The following is a 15,560-nucleotide window of genomic DNA, read 5'->3' as shown; positions in this document are numbered from 1 at the left end:
GGCGCTGGGACGACAGCGGGTCTGGGTTCCCCAGCTCACCTCCACGCACTGGCCCTGGGTGTGGTCTCTGGCTGGGGTTTGGGGTCTTCCCTATGCTCGTCCTGAAAGCCTGAGGTTCCTCCTCCTTGAATTCCTCCTGATCCATGGTCCAGTTGAGCTTGGAGCATGACCAGGGCTTTGGACAGCAGAGACCTTAACCAAAGAGGCTGCTTGGGGACGAAATGAGACAATATATCTTAAAGACTCTTAAGTTTCTTGAGAAAAAGATTGAAGCTTGGAACCCCAACGGTGCTGTAGCCTTGAGCAGCTGCTCTCCTGGGAAGATGTGTTTGGGGGTAAGACTCTATCTGTGGGAGAGGACAGTGTTGTTCATCTTCCCAGAATCCTTTGAGGCTACCTGGAACCACGGTCACTAACTGCTCTGCTCCCTGGCCTGAGGGTGGACGCCTCTCCCCAGTGACCTGGAACCACAATCACTAACTGCTCTCCTCCCTGGCCTGAGGGTGGACACCTCTCCCCGGTGACCTGATGATCACTAACTGCTCTCCTCCCTGGCCTGAGGGTGGACACCTCTCCCCGGTGACCCTAGAACGTTGACTAGAGAGATGAGCCTCATTTCTGGTGTCCGTCAGTTCTCTGTTAATAACTCACAATTCTGGTTTTAACTGCAAATGCTGGACACCTGGAGCTATTGGTCAACAGAGTGCCCCTGTCCCAGGAGGGTGTAGATTCCTGCTGGGTTTGGGCCTAAGGGAGGCTGTGTGAATCTCTCAGTGGACCAGGGAGGTGGGTAAAGGAGGGGCCAGCTAGCAACCATTTCACTGTCCGAACCTAGCTGGTGCCTGCACTGAGAGACGCTCAACAAATATTCTTCAAGTTCACCCTGAAAGTCGGTGTTGGAGCTGATAAGGGAGCACAGGGCTCCTTTCACCCAGCTCGTGGCACTGTGCCCCATGCCACGCTGTTTAGGGAGAGCTACAGAATTGCACGGAGGCCCATCTCCTCACGGGTCAACATTAACAAAGGCAGTGACTGTGTAGATGTTCGTGATAGGACAGACTCCCCCAGATACTGATGTGTTATGTCCTTTGATTGGAGAGCTGAGGTGCCTGAAGTACCGTAAGAGCCGTGTGGCTTTAGAATCGAGTAGAAGCCAAGTCCTTTGGGGAAGTACCCGGTTCCACTTCTGATTTTTGTGTGGTCAGCCCACAGCTCTGAGGAGCACCTGGTTCAAGCTCAGATGCTCAGGTGGGTTGTCTGCAGCTCCAAGAAGAGCACACCTCACGACCATAAGAAACTGACATTCACGGATATTCTTTGAGCAGATTCCCTTTTGATTCTAATGTTCGTGCAGTTTAGCAACATACATATTCTACCACATTTTAACATCAATTTGGTGTCAAATGTGTTCACCAAGAGTCGTTTCACTACTTCCAATGATTTTTTTTTTTTTTTTTGGCTTTTACCTTTCTTCCTCAAAGCATCATTTCCAGTTAAAACATGGGCTTTTTCAGTAAACACTGTGTGGCCCAGTTGAAGCGTAATCAAAATTATGCAAAGAAAGATAACTTCTCTTTACAAGCCTCCTGCCCATCAAGGCCATAGCTCTTGCTGGCCTTTGCTGCGGAGGGTCACCATGCCCTTAATCCCCTGGTGCTCTGTCTCTGGCATCAGAGAGGTAAGTGCCACCACGCTTTGCCTGCTCAGCCGGGCACCTCAGCCCAGGTGGAAGGACTTCCACGCCCAGCCTCCACAGTCCCTCCTGCCTTCCCGAGCTCCCTGGTTCTCTCTATTTTTGCATCTTTCCTCTGGCCCATCTCCACCGTGGGTGTTGGCACTAGCCAACAGGAAACCACTTTGCAGGCTTTCCTGGTGCCAAGTGCTTGCTCTAAGCCAGGTACATCAGACATAGGCTCTTGGTTTCCCCTGACTGTGTTCTCAGTTTGCCTGTTGCCCCAGTAACAGAGGAATCCCTGCCCCAGCCAAAGCTCCTGGATGAGCAGATCCCGCCCACTCTGCAGACTGCCGTATCCAGGTTCCAATACGTCTTGTTCCAGCATCACGGAGCCTTCTGAGAAGCTGGGGTTGGGGAGGAGACATGCTTCAAACTCTCCGTGTGCCCGGCCTTCCTGCAGTGAGCCTTGGCTGCTTCTGCCTTCAGCCCCTCCGGTTTCCTGCGAGGGAGGAGTGGGAGTGTGGGAGCCTAATGCACCATCCTCAGCATTTCCCTGGATTGCTTTCCTTCTGACATTCCCTTAAGGAGGTTTTTCTAGAGAGTGTAAGTGGTTTAAGAGCTGGGCAAGGGCGAATTGACTTCGTCTAGAGTAGTTATCACTAGGTGAGGAGAGCCTGATGGTGATGACCGTGACACCTTTTTCCTATGTCTCTCACTCCCTGACATTCCCTGTTGTAACAGACGCCATGGAGCTCCATGACCCACTTCCTCTCTCTCTGGCTGTAAGTTGCTGTTGCAAAACCAGGTCCTTCCATTCCTGATCTTAGCTCCACCATAGAGCTCAGCCCAGGGGTTGCCTGAGCTCTTTCACAGCCAACCTTGCAAGTGTACCAGCAGGTGACATTTCCCGGGGGTTTGTCCTCGGTTCCACGTGTGGTTCACCTGTATTACCTCCTCTACTCTTCCTAACAATCCTGAGAACTAGGTTCCTCTAGTATCCCCCTCTCCCAATGAGACAGTCGTGGCTCAGAGAGGTCAAGCAACTTGCCTAAGGTCACACAGCTGGTGCCAGGATTTAAGCTTGTTTTCCCACTGTGCAGGACCGCCCCATTCTGCCTCATCTTCATGTCCTTGCACGCACTGTCCCCTGGCTCAGGCCCCCTTCCCTGCGCGCTTCGGTGCCCAGCTGAAATCCCAGCCCCTCTGTGGACGCCCCAGACAGAAGCGAGCTCTTCTATGGGCTCCCGCAGCGCATGCAACTCCCAACTGCTCACCTTTCCCCGCCTTGTATTATTGCTCATTTTCATGCCTTTGTTTCCAGTTGGGTGGCAGTTCCCAGGGCGCTCACAGCCCCTGCGGTGATTAGCGTACATTTCCACATAGTACGTGCTCAACAAATCCCGGCTGTCGATTAGGTTACTTTAAATTCGGGCCATTACCTATGAAGGCAGGAGTGCCTTTCGCCGAATTGATGTTGTGCAAAGCAATTTGAGGATTTTACTAACATAATTCACTTTTCCAATCCCCCCTGATTTAATAGGTAATTTAGTTCTAAAACAAAGAAGGAATAATATGTAGCTATTTTCATGAAATGATGTATCGGGAACAAGAAAAATGGTTTAAAGCCGCTAACGTCAAATCTATAAATAACATTCAATATCAACCATGCTGTCTCCCTGGAAAAAAACATCATTCCCATTTTGAAACCTAGTCTTGGGTCATCCTACTAGGAGACCCGAGGACCCCTGTTCCTGGAGATGATGTCACTAGGCACAACCTCTTTTCTGCCCCAAAAGTTAGGGATTCTGAGAGCTCCCTTCCAGCCGCTTGCTGGTGGGCTCCCTGTGACACCTCCCCTGAGCAGCCCACACGCTTCCCTTTCCAGGACATGACCTGGAGATGTGGTAACAGCAGCTTGTGTTTTTGAAAACAACAACACTGCAGGCCCGGCCAGTGTGGCTCGGTTGGTGGGGTGTCGTCCTGTGCACCAGGAGGTTGCCGGGTTTGATTCCCCGTCAGGGCGCATGCCTGGGCTGTGGGCTTGATCCCTGGTAGGGGGCGTGCAATCGATGGTGCACTCTCCCACCCACGTTTCTCTCTCTCTCCCTCTCCCTTCCTCTCTTTCTAAAAATCGAGAAACTCTTCTTTAAAAAAAACACACACAACATTGCAAAAATGACCTTTTCAAACCCTCAGGGTCCCTGAAACATAGTGAATGAGTGAGACATCGAGGCATTTTTGTGGAGACATTAAGGCGCAAATAAGAGACTGACCTGCGACGTAATTAAACAACCAAACCGCAGCATTCTACAAATAACAGAACGGCGATGATTAGCCATCTAAACAGATACTGTTCCAGCAACCTGACCATTAATTACGGCTGGAGAGAGCCTCGGTGTCTGTTTTCGTTTCCTCCTTTGCTCTAGTTACAAGCACGCGAGCGGGTTGGCCGAAAGCTTCCCGTCCCCTGCACTGTCCCTGGAACGGCGTGGGGTCCCCAGAAATCCCTGTCCACGCACAGTGCTTCTCCTAAGAGAAGGCCAATTTCAAGCAATCCCTGAGTAGGTAGAGATACCTATGGCTGAAGTTTAGACTTAATAATCCATGCAATGAGGCCTTTAGATTACTTTGTTGCAATAGACTATTGCATCGTTGCTATCTTGAGCTTCCAGAGGAGGCTCTCCTGGGTGGGCTTCCTTGAAGAACTGTTAGTGCTGGAAGGCGGGATGAAGTAGTTGTAACCGTCTCCGCCCAGCTTCATTTTCCTTGCCCATAACCTGAGCATCTCAGTCAAGTTCTCTTCCAGCTATAAGACCCTGTGTTTTCTTTAATTCCAAACCTGCTGTCGGTGGAAACACTGCGAGATACACAGCGAACAGAGAAAGCACGTCTTATCTACGCCCTTATTTGTTGACAGAATTCATCATCACTCGGGTGGGGACAGCGTGGCTCAAGGCCTCTGGCGGGCGGGTGTGGAAACAGCATCGCTGCGGACAATAGTCTCTGTGAGGGTCCCCAGCCTCTCCCTGGACAATGGGTGTGTTTAGGGAAAGTCCTGAGCTAACCACAGATGGACACAAGAAGTCCTACTTTAAGTAGCCCAAAGGGGTCTTTTATAAAAATAAATTCCGTGACAAGTCCTTTCGTAGAGAGATCCCGTTTTAAAGTAAAGGAAGATTCTTTATTTTGGTTAATCCGAATGTTCAAAGGTTTGCTCCAGATATTTTCCCTGCGTGACGGGCTGTCCTAGAAATGCTGAGGGGGGACGTGGGTGCCGCAGGTTTGGGGACGGGGGCGTGTGTGTGTCATCTGTAGAGAGCAGATGTGTCTGGGTAGAAGCAGGGTGCTTTTGGGTGCATCCAGCAGGTTTCCTGGGGACAAGCACCAGTCGGAGCTGGAAATAGGTGGGTAAGAAGGGACAGTCGGAAGAAATCTTCAGGTGCGAGCCCTTGGGACCTAAATGTGATTCTTCAGAGTCCTGGGGGATGTTAGGATAAAAGTGGAGCTTCACGAACAAGTACATACGTATCAAATCGCCGCTGTGTCACCATGCCGAGCACTTCACGTAGTCTTTATATACATTTTATAAGATACCCTCTCAAGAACCTCAACGTCTAATTGGAGAGAGAAGATATTTAGAGTTAGATAAATATGAGAGACATTGGCATCGCGGTCTAACAATAGGAAACACAATAGGGCTACATGTAAAGGGCCTGTTCTTGCTGATGGTGACAGAGAGGAGGGGGTTGGGGGGTTGGGTGGAAAAGTGAAGGGGTTAAGCAGTAGGAATTGGTAGTTACAGAACAGTCACCGGGATGGAAAGTACAGCACAGGGACTATGGTCAATAATATCGAGATAACTACGTATGGGGCCAGGTGGGCACTTGAAACGCCGGGGGGACCGCTCCGTAAAGTACATGATTGTCTGACCGCTCTGCGGTGCATCTGAAACTAATACAGAATGATACTGAATGTCAACTGTAATTGAAAACTAAAAAACAAAACAAAAAAATAAATAGAATTGACGCGTGAACACGCTCCTTTAAAAAAGAAAACGGCCTGTTCTTGGACTTAAAATACCAGCTGAGAGAAATTCAGAATGGGGCGTATCTAAGGATCTTAGTTGACTCCAGCCTCGTAGGAGTCAGCGGACGGAGCTGACCAGAAAGCAAATGCCGTCTCCAACTGCGCCAAGGAAGGCTTCGTGCCCAGGACCAGAGGGCCGAGGGGCCTTGGCCCCCACACAGCTCTGCCCGTCTGGTGCGTGACCCGCAGTTCTGGGCAGGACATTTTAAGAGGCGCATTAAAATACTGCAGTGCAGCCCTGGCTGGTGTTGCTCAGGGGTATAGCGTCGGCCCGTGTACTACACCGAAGGGTCAGGTGTTTGATTCCTGGTCAGGGGCATGTACTTGGGCTGCAGGTTTATTCTCCTGGCCCCGGTCGGGGCAGGTGTGGGAGGCAACCAACTGATGTGTCTCTCTCACATTGATGTTTCCCTCCCTCCCTCCCTCCCTCCCTCCCTCCCTCCCTCCCTCCCTCCCCTCTAAAAATCAATGGAAAAAATGTCCTCAAGTGAGGATTTAACAACAACAACAAAAAAACCCCACAAAAATATTGCAGTGCCCCTTGAGGGACATGGCAATTCATTCTTTCATCTTCACCAAACATTGTCTACCACGTTACTAGCACTGTGGAGTGTGTTAGGGGTTCAGGGAGAAGCTTGCCGTCCTTGGAAAAAAAAACAAAACAGAACGAGGTCTAGTCTAGAGAAGAAAAGACTTAACGGTGAAATTTTTTTTTTTTTTAAATATATATCTTTATTGATTTCAGAGAGAGGAAAGGAGAGGGAGAGAGGGAGATAGAAACATCAATGATGAGAGTCATTGATCGGCTCCCTCTGCACGCCCCCGACTGGGGGTCGAGCCCAAAACCTGGGCACGTGCCCTGACCGGGGATCGAACCCCGATTGCCTAGATCCTAGGTCCAAGTTCAACCGCTGAGCCACGCCCGGCCGGGCTTAATGGTGAAATTTTAAAAGAACTACGTAGAAGGAAATTTCTTCAAAGGCCTAAAGTAAGAGCCAAAGAGCAGACACTGGAGGGAGGCGGGAGCGGGCCCCCTACGAGGAGAACCCCTGTAACCAGCAGAGCAGGTGGGCGCTTTCACTTCGTCAGCCGTACAACGTGGTGAGAATGAAGGGAAACTGAAAGAGAGCAGAGCGTGTGTGAGAGTTTTGCCACCTGTAAGATCCTGTTGTTAAGTGTCAAGGGGCCACCTGGTCACTGTGGAAGGGCCCTTGCCTTGGGTTGGTCGGGACGAAGAACTTGCAAGGCGAGTGACTCAGAAATGCTTCTCTGCAGACTGGCTCTGCTCTGTGAGGCAGTTTCCCCTGGTCCAAAGCAAAATAGGAAAATGCCAAGAAAGGAGACCACGGCACAGTAGTAAGCTTCTCGTTCGTTTATTCTAAGATGATATCTTTCAGACGGTTTTCGTTTTTCTTTCCCCTGAGAATGCCTTTTCTTTTAGGATAGGACGGCATTAATACATTGTATTGTATTCTTAAAACAATGTTACTTAGCAAAATAATAAGGTAGCAGTCTTTTTTATGGGAAGGTTTTGCATTAATACATTGTATTGTATTCTTAAAACAATGTTACTTAGGAAAATAATACGGTAACGGTCTTTTTTATGGGAGGGTTTTACAAGCCTGCGAAATTTTAAAAATTGGGAAATGCTGTCTAATTCTTTCTGACTCGAAGGCTGTCATTGATGTCACGGATTGTAAATAACATTTGCCTGGCGGGAGGTGCAGCAAATGCTGTGGAAATCTGTAGAAGGGGAGACGGCCTCTTTCATCCTAGGCAGCGGGACAGTGTCTGATTTAGGAGCCGAGCTGAAAAAGAGGGTGCCGTGTGTCTGAGGCTGGTGGGGGGCGGGCGGTGGACCGGCTGGGGAAGTGTGCGGCTTGCTGCTCGGGCAGGTCCCACCTGTGCATCTTGAGTCTGACCCCAGTGACTCAACTTATGGAAAAGAACTGGGGCACCCCTGGGAAGCCGGCTGGGAGCACAGAGCATGACCCCCGTCTCTGCAGCCGGCAGAGGCTTCCCATTGCAAACCTTCATGGGTCTGCCAGGTGTGCTCAGCTGACTCAGTTCTGGGGTCATGGGGGTCAGAACCCTCAAACGGACTCCATTTGAACATCAGTGACCTTGTGTCCTGCACAGGGCGCTTTGGTTGTCCAAAAGAGTGACAGAAACCCAAGTGGGGTGGCCTTGGTGTCCGCTGACTCCGCATGGCATGGGGGAGGGTGGGACGCTTGGGGCCTTGCCAGTCCCCCTTCCCAGGCTCATCCTCAGGGCGGGTCTCGGAGTGGCCTGGTCTGAGTCGGATGCCTGCCCTCCAACCTGGAACTCTGACGAAGGAGATGGTGTCGGCCGTTCTTTGAGGTTTGCGCTGTACTTCTGGACGGGAGATGAGGGGAAAGGAACCCCCAAATTGGAGGGCCAGTGCTATTTCCAGAACAGGCAAAGGAGCCCGGGATGAGCAAACGCTAAATGGCCATGGTTCTGTGCTTGGGAAAGGTCCCTGGCTGGGCTGGGTTAACATTGTGGACCCCCTGCTGGCTTTGGCCAGTGCTTCAAGCATGTTGTATGTTTTTTTTTTCCATTAATGAGTTGAGAGAAGCAACCCTGGCTGCTGCTGACACAGGCAAGGCAGAGGCAGGGCTGGGTCTCTGGGCACCACTCACAAAACCCCATTTCCTGGGGCAGCTTGCTTTAGCATGGAGCTGCTTTTCAGAAAGCGTGCATTTAAATACTCTCTTTTCCGCCCCCCAGCAGAGATGCTGATTTCAAGGTCTCTGGTGTGTGTGTGTGGGGGGGGGGGGGCGTGATTAGCATGTGTGCTCAGACCCCTGGGTCTCAGGTGGCCGCCACAGATGACCTGCTGACCACACTGGAGGAAGCCTCCGGCCCCCGGTGTTTTCTGTTTCCCTGCCCAGCATTCTGCTCTGCCCTGCAGACTGTTCCTATTTTCAAAACGCGTGGTGAGCCCTGTAACGAACGCTTTTGCAAAGGGAAGCACAATCCTTTGACAAGGGAGCCCCTGTTTCGTTCCTTCTCTACCCTCCCAGGGGAAGGATATTGTGGTTCGTCGAGGCGCTTGAAGGGCTTTTTTTGGGGGGGCCGATTCAAGGGCCCTGTGACTGCGAGAGCCTGTGATAACGCCAGCTCTTCGCTTTACTTTATTTTTAAGTCTCAGTTTTAAAATAGCTGCAGGGCTGCACCTGGAATGAAAATGAATTAGAAAGAAAATCGCTGCGTGGAATTTGAATAGCGCCTGGGGATAAGCTTGTTTTCCTGTATCGCCGAGACCCACCGCCTTCCTCTCCTCCCTGCGAGCTGCTCAGAACGCCGCTCACGTGAGCAGACGGAGATGCTGTCGATATTCCTTCCCCGGTGTTTAAAAATATCGTTTTGAAGGAATACTTATCGTTTCTAGTCATCTGTCAGGTGGAGCAGCAAGTGGCTGACACGCAGCGCCTGCCCGGAGGGACCGGGGACCATGGCTCAGCAGGGCACCTCCCCCCCCCCGCCCCCTGGATCTTTCTAGAGAATTTGAAGGCCGAAGCCCAGATGAACCCTGGTTGTGCGAGGTTCCCCTGTGCCGGTGCCTTGGGAGGGACCACACAAAACCCAGACCCGAATCTTTCGCAAGGAGGCCGAGTTTGCCAGCCCTGGAGGTGGGCCGGGGCACTTCTGGCACAGGGAACAGCATCTTTTACAAAGGGGAAGGGCATGGCATAGCAGAGAGGCAAGTGGAATGCGTGGAGATGGAAGAGATGAGGCCGGGATGGCTGCCAGGGCAAGTCAGTCACCAACTCGTGTGCTGTGTGGCGTTGCCTGGATATTGTGCAGGTGGAAAAAAAAGTGATAGGATGGGCTTTTTTTTGAATGAGCATTTTGCCAGTGGAGTAGAGCTTGTTTCGTTGGGGGTAGGGGGGTTAATCCTGGAGACCCCGAAACCTATTTGGGAGGTATGGCTGGCCCGGGTAAGTGATGATAAAGGTTTGCACTAGGCCGGGGCACCCGGGGATGAAGAACTGATAGAAAGAAGAGATAGAGAGCAGTTCTAAAGGGTCAGTGGGGGGAGAAGGGAAAGATGCAGGGAGAGAAACAGGCCACAGTGGGAAAGGGACGAGCCAAAGACGGTATTCCACTCCGAAGAATAAATCGTCGAATTATGCCGTCGGCCTGCAATCAATGGGGCTTTCCTTTTCCACCCCCTTCGGTCATGATTTTCACTCCGCGTTCCTGAGTGTGAACGACAACTCTGAAGATGCGATGCCTGATAAACCCGGGATAGGGGAGGGTAATTGGGAATTTCGTTAATTATCACTCTATTTACAATCCCGCTACAGAGTCCAAGTGGTAGTTTACGACACCAGTTTAAGCCTTATTGGATGCGAGGTATTGACAGAGCACGACTCCCCCGAGAGGAGTGCTGGCGAAATCCAAACACACTTGCGGATGTAAATTCAAACCCAAACAGCACTGTAATCAAGGCACGGCCCATTAAATAAATGAACACTTGGAAATGCAGGTAATCCAAAAAAAAAACGTTCCCGTTGTTCGTCTGTCCTTCCCAACCGCACTGGGGATGTGAAAGGAGGGAAGGAGATACGTACGCAGAACTCTAGTGGTGGGTGTCACCATTAAAATGCTTAGACGGTGCCGGCCACAGTGCTCAGTGCAGGTCACGAACTGTCTCATTTACACCATCGCATTTAATGCTTCCTCCAGTCGAGGAGGGAGGGACTCATCGCCATGTCCCGTTGAGGCACCGGGAGGCTAAGTGGTCACACAGCCGGCTGAGCGGACGTCATGAGCCCTGGGCGCAGGCAGACCAGCCCCGTGAGGAGAGCCGGGCTCAGATTCGGCTCCTTCCCTAAAGCACTGGCCTCAGTGGTGGTTTATTTATCAGCAGAAGGCGGAGGCTGGCTCAGAATGCCCTGAAATGCTCTCTGGCTCTGAAACCCACCTGTGGTTGCTTCTGCCCCGGGCTCCAGGAATCCAGCAGCTGTGCCCTCGCCCAGGGTAAGAGCGGGCCAGCCTCTCCCACGGGGGAAGCAGACGGCGCAGCTCGGAGCAGGGTGTCCGCGTCCCGGCAGCGGCCTGCCTGGCCCTGTGACGGGCACCGGAGGGAGATGGGAGGCCTGCCTGTGCCCTCCCTCTCCTTAGAGACTCCCCATCCCGTCTTCTGCAGCCAGGGGCACCCTTTCCCCAGGGTGAGCTGCTATTAATTTTGCATGGGTCTGGGAATCTTTTTCTTATCATTTGCCTTTGCGGTTTTTGTGTTGTTTTTTTTTTATCTTTCCCTTTTGACACGTCTTATTGCGATGACAGATGTCGGAAGCATTTGTTGAAATGCTGTGTCCGTCCCGAGGTAGCCACGACGTCCGTCCTTCGACATCCTGCTTCTCGGCACACAGCCCTCTCACTCAGCGTCACCGGGGTGGAGCAGTTTAACACGGTGGTCGGTTCAACCTATATTTCTTCTTGATGAAAATATTTTTTTTTTTCCTCAGACCAGAATGATCTTGATATTGGGAGATTTCTAGCATTAGGTCTTCTTTCTAAGCGTGGAAGGGCTTATCTGATATGCCCAAGAGTGGGAACGACACTGGTGACGCCGAGAGGCAGGAAACAGGGCCCGGGAGCAGAATATGACTATGGAAAGTTGTTGACCTGCTGAAGACAGAGTAAGTTCTCAGCAGAAGGACTGCCCTATAGCAGCCCCCCCTTATCTGCAGGGGATACGCTCTAAGACCCCCAGGGGATGCCGGAAGCCGTGGACGGTACTGGACCCTAACCAACCTCGGCTCTGCCGAAATGTGGCAGCAGCTTCTTCGTGGGCAGACACAGCCCCTCCAGTGATTTTTATATTTTCAGTCCAAACCTGTACCTGAATCGGTGTAACCGTCCCTTGCTTGCAGCACACAGCTTGGCGTCACTCCTTTCAGGGGACCCCTGAAGTCTTCACGTAGCTCAGTGCTTTCTGGCACAACAGGCTGCCCATCTATAGGAACACGGCTTCTGTGGCGCCTTCCGCCCACCATTTAGTGCCTTTTCCATCTTAACGAAGCGCTTACTGCACACTTCGTGTGGCCCGTAACTTCTGCAGTTCGAGATATGACTGCAAAACTAGCACAGATTTATTTTTCCATCTTCAAACTTTCATGGGTAGATTTTTCTTTTCTTACTTAGATCTTGGCGACCTCGTATTAAGTAGAGGACTTCCACCTTTCCACTTAAAGGACGCGCTTTATGGCCTCTCTTTGGCGTGTCTGAATTGCCAGCATCTCTACTTGTGAGCTTTGGGGCCACTGTTAGGTAAAATAAGGGTCCCTTGAACACAGTCCCGGGATATTGTGACAGTCGGTCGGATAACTCCGCCGGCCACTAGGTGACTAACAGGTGGGGAGCGTATCTAGCTGGACGAAGGGATGACTCACTTGTTGGGCGGGAGGGAGCGGGACTCACGAGATTTCACCATGTCATTCAGAACTGTGCTCAGCTGAAAACTTACGAGTGTTCGTTTCCGGAATTTTCCATTTAGCAGTCTCGGACCACCGTTGACTGTGGGTAACTGAAACCACAGAAAGCGAAACTGCGGATAAGCGGGGACCGCCGTTTTGAGCTCCATCTGCCTTCACGCCACTGAATTGTATAAGAACTCTTGCCGCGTGTTCGCTGCACTTTTTTGAGGGTTGGTGCGCCAGGCGCTGTGTGAAATGCTTGTCAGGGATGGGCCCGGTGAATCCTCACAGCAGCCTAGAGAGCTCATAGAGAGAGGCTGTTGGTCATCAGCGAGACACGTGGTGAGGGAGCTGAGCTTGTCTGCAGAGGCTGGAGATGTTCCGTTCCCTCTTAATGCTCTTATGTAGACTTTTCTGTGACTTTAAACCCTCCCGGCACTGCCTCTCAATGTCACCGGTTTTATCGCCATCGTTCGTAATTTCTGTCTAACTGCCCTAAATTTGTCTGCTTTAAGATTCAAGGGATGACGTCTCAGTCTGGCATTCTGGAATTTGGGTTATGAATGCATGCTTAGCCTCTCTGAGACTTGGAAAACTTTCGACAGTGTCTCCTCCTAACATGTTTATTTGTCTTGCAGACTCCTAATTTCTCTAATTTATCCTTATGAAGGAGACTTTTCTGTCTTTGGATGGTTTTAGCTGCCCTTCGCTAGACCTTTTCTGATTCCATTGTTATCTTTACCAAGAATTGAGAGGGAAAGCGGTGTTTGTCAGAGAAAGTCATGGTCTTTTTCCAAAGTACCTTAGGATGCAACAATGTAGGGCAACATATGGGGTCGGTGAGGCTTGATACACAAAGGAAGGGCCCCCAAGTACCACCCACGGTCTGTTCTCATCCAGTACAAAGGGTGAATCGGGTGGACCGTTGGCCAGAGGACCTGGAGTGGTCAGTGCTATCTGAAAGATGTCACGGGCGATTGGAAGCTGTGGTAATGGGGTTACATGACTACCCAGGGAATTCAGCCGGAAACCAAGAAGGTTAGGAATGGTTCAGAGAGCAGAGTCTAGAGCATCTGAGGAGAATGGATCACCACCGGGGTAAGGATTTGAGGCTCCCGTTTTGGGGGACGGGCCGTGAGATGAAAGGCCGGGTCAGCCAGACTGAATATGCATACGTGAAACCTCTCTCCTTAGAGATGGGATGACACCCTAGAGGAGCGATCTGAAGGCATCATTGATGTGGTCAGGGTGGCCTTGGTGCAGTATTGTCTGGAGACAGGGACACTGCTTTCCAACCCCTTCCCAACTAGGGCCATTGGTTGTCCACGTGGGCCGCCCCCCCCCCCCCCATGCTTCCTCTGGGCACCATGAATGAGCAGACCCCGAATCTTCCCAAAGCTGTGCCCTGGGCAGACAGCATGGAGGATGCGTGACCCCGAGCTGCCTCATCCCGAGCCACTTTGGCACACTGTCCTTCACGCCCGACCTCCTGCAGACGTCTCCATGCAGAAGCTGTGCGCGAACCTGAGCAGCAGCGAGGCGCAGCGGGGGGGTGAGCAGGTCCTGCTGCAGGGCCCCTGAGTGGCTGACGCAGCAGCCTGGGCCCGAGGCCCACGCCTACCAGGTGCTGGCGCATGTCCACTTCCCACTCACCCCCAAGAACCGCCTGCTGCCCCGCGTCAAGCGGGAGCTGTGCTGGCTGCTGCCCAGGGAGCCAACTGCGAGGGCTTCACGGAGGAGCCGTGCACTACCACAACAGCCTGGCGGCCCAGCGGTCGTGCAGACCAAGTGCGCGCAGCTCCGCACCTACGAGAAGTGCCGCTGCTCATGGGTGTGAGATCTCTGAGCCATTTGGGAAGCACAGCGATGACACCTGGTACCTGGACGCCAGGAGTGAGCAGCGGGTCAAGGAGACACCCCTGCCGGCCCTGTGGAGCCACCGCTGTGTTGCCGTGCTTGGGAGGTTCATCTTCATCGCTGGTGGCCCCTTCTCGAGGGGCAATGGAGGGGAAGCAATGTCCAATCTTGTTTATAGGTATGGCCCCCGCTGTAAGCAGTGGATCGAGGTGGCCCCTACGAACCCTGCAGATTTCTGCCTTGCCTCCTCCATCAAAGACATGCTGGTGGCCGTTGGTGGCCGGAATGAGAATCGCACTCTCTCTTCGGTAGAGACATATAGTCCAAGGTGGACTCCTGGTCCTGCGTGGTGGGCTTGCCAAGGTTCACATATGGCCACGCGGGCACCATCTACAAAGGCTTTGAGTATGTCTCTGGGGGCCATGAATACCGGGTGGGCCCCTTCCAGGCCGGCCCCTTCCCCAAACACCTGCTGTGCTACCACCACCGGATGGATGTGTGGGAGGAGCCCCAGCCCAGAATCACAGGGAGGGACTGGCACAGCATGTGCATCTACTCCGTGGGGGCATCTTTTCCATGGGGGCACCTGCTCCGTGGGGCATCTACTCCAGTGATAACAGCAGAGAGTAATAAGTCACTTAGACATGCTGGACATTGAGGCCTATAGCCCGCAGTCCAACCAGGACCCATGTGGTCCTGCTGCTGCCAACAGCCAGCGGGGAGTGTCCATGTGGGAGGGCGGCATTTCCATTCTGGGCAGCTTTAGGTGGCAGAACCTGGTCTCCTTGTCCAAGACGGTCAGGTGTAGGGCCGAGAGAGACATGTGGAGCTAAGGCACCGACCTGCCCAAGGCCATCCCTGCAAGTCAGCCTGCATCTGTGCCCTGAAGCCAGGGGCTGGAGGGCAAGAGGAAGCACGGCCAAGAGGCACCAGGACCGCGGCCAGTGACCCCGCCTATGCCTGCTGGGACCTCATCCCCAGCGCCACCTCCCAGAGGGTCTGCAGACCAGCAACAACTTCATTGAACCCCAGAACTATTGTGCACTACTTAGCAGCTTTTTTAAACTTTTATGATTCTTGGTATTTCTAGGGCATCACAGTAACTGATTAAAAATTTTTTGTAACTTAAAAAAGTTTACTCTAATTTGAATTACAAATAATAATAGAACATGGTGTTAGAGAGATACTGGGAGGTGTGCTACATCTAACTGCAAGATGAACAGCCCTTGAAATTGTGGCTGATTCCAATCGCATGCTGTCCCGTTTATAAGGGATCTCAGGAGAAATTTCTTTTGGGTCTAGGCTCAGGAATAATTGTAGTTTTTTTGTTGTTTAATTTTCACCATAATTCCTTGAGGTAGGTAAAATTATTCTAGTTTTATGGCTGAACAAACAAGAACAAAAATTGTTTACTAAATTTAGCCAACCAAATAAAGCTATAAGCAGAGGAAGTGAGATTTAACCCAAGACTGGCAAACTCTAAAACTCTT

The 15,560-nt window shown here is 51.8% G+C and overlaps 1 protein-coding gene and 1 pseudogene across 1 annotated transcript in view; both read left to right on the top strand.

Moving 5' to 3' along the window:
- TMEM178B (transmembrane protein 178B) overlaps nt 1-15,560 on the top strand; it is a 305,957-nt gene that overhangs the window by 149,312 nt on the left and 141,085 nt on the right. The window lies entirely within an intron of this gene.
- Nucleotides 13,259-15,018, top strand: LOC107531073 (kelch-like protein 36 pseudogene; annotated as a pseudogene).

Source organism: Miniopterus natalensis, chromosome 10 (genome assembly GCF_054644295.1).
Source record: "Miniopterus natalensis isolate mMinNat1 chromosome 10, mMinNat1.hap1, whole genome shotgun sequence".
Classification (NCBI taxonomy): domain Eukaryota; kingdom Metazoa; phylum Chordata; class Mammalia; order Chiroptera; family Miniopteridae; genus Miniopterus; species Miniopterus natalensis.
The sequence above is the reverse complement of the archived record's forward strand: the minus strand, read 5'-3'. Positions and strand labels throughout refer to the sequence as shown.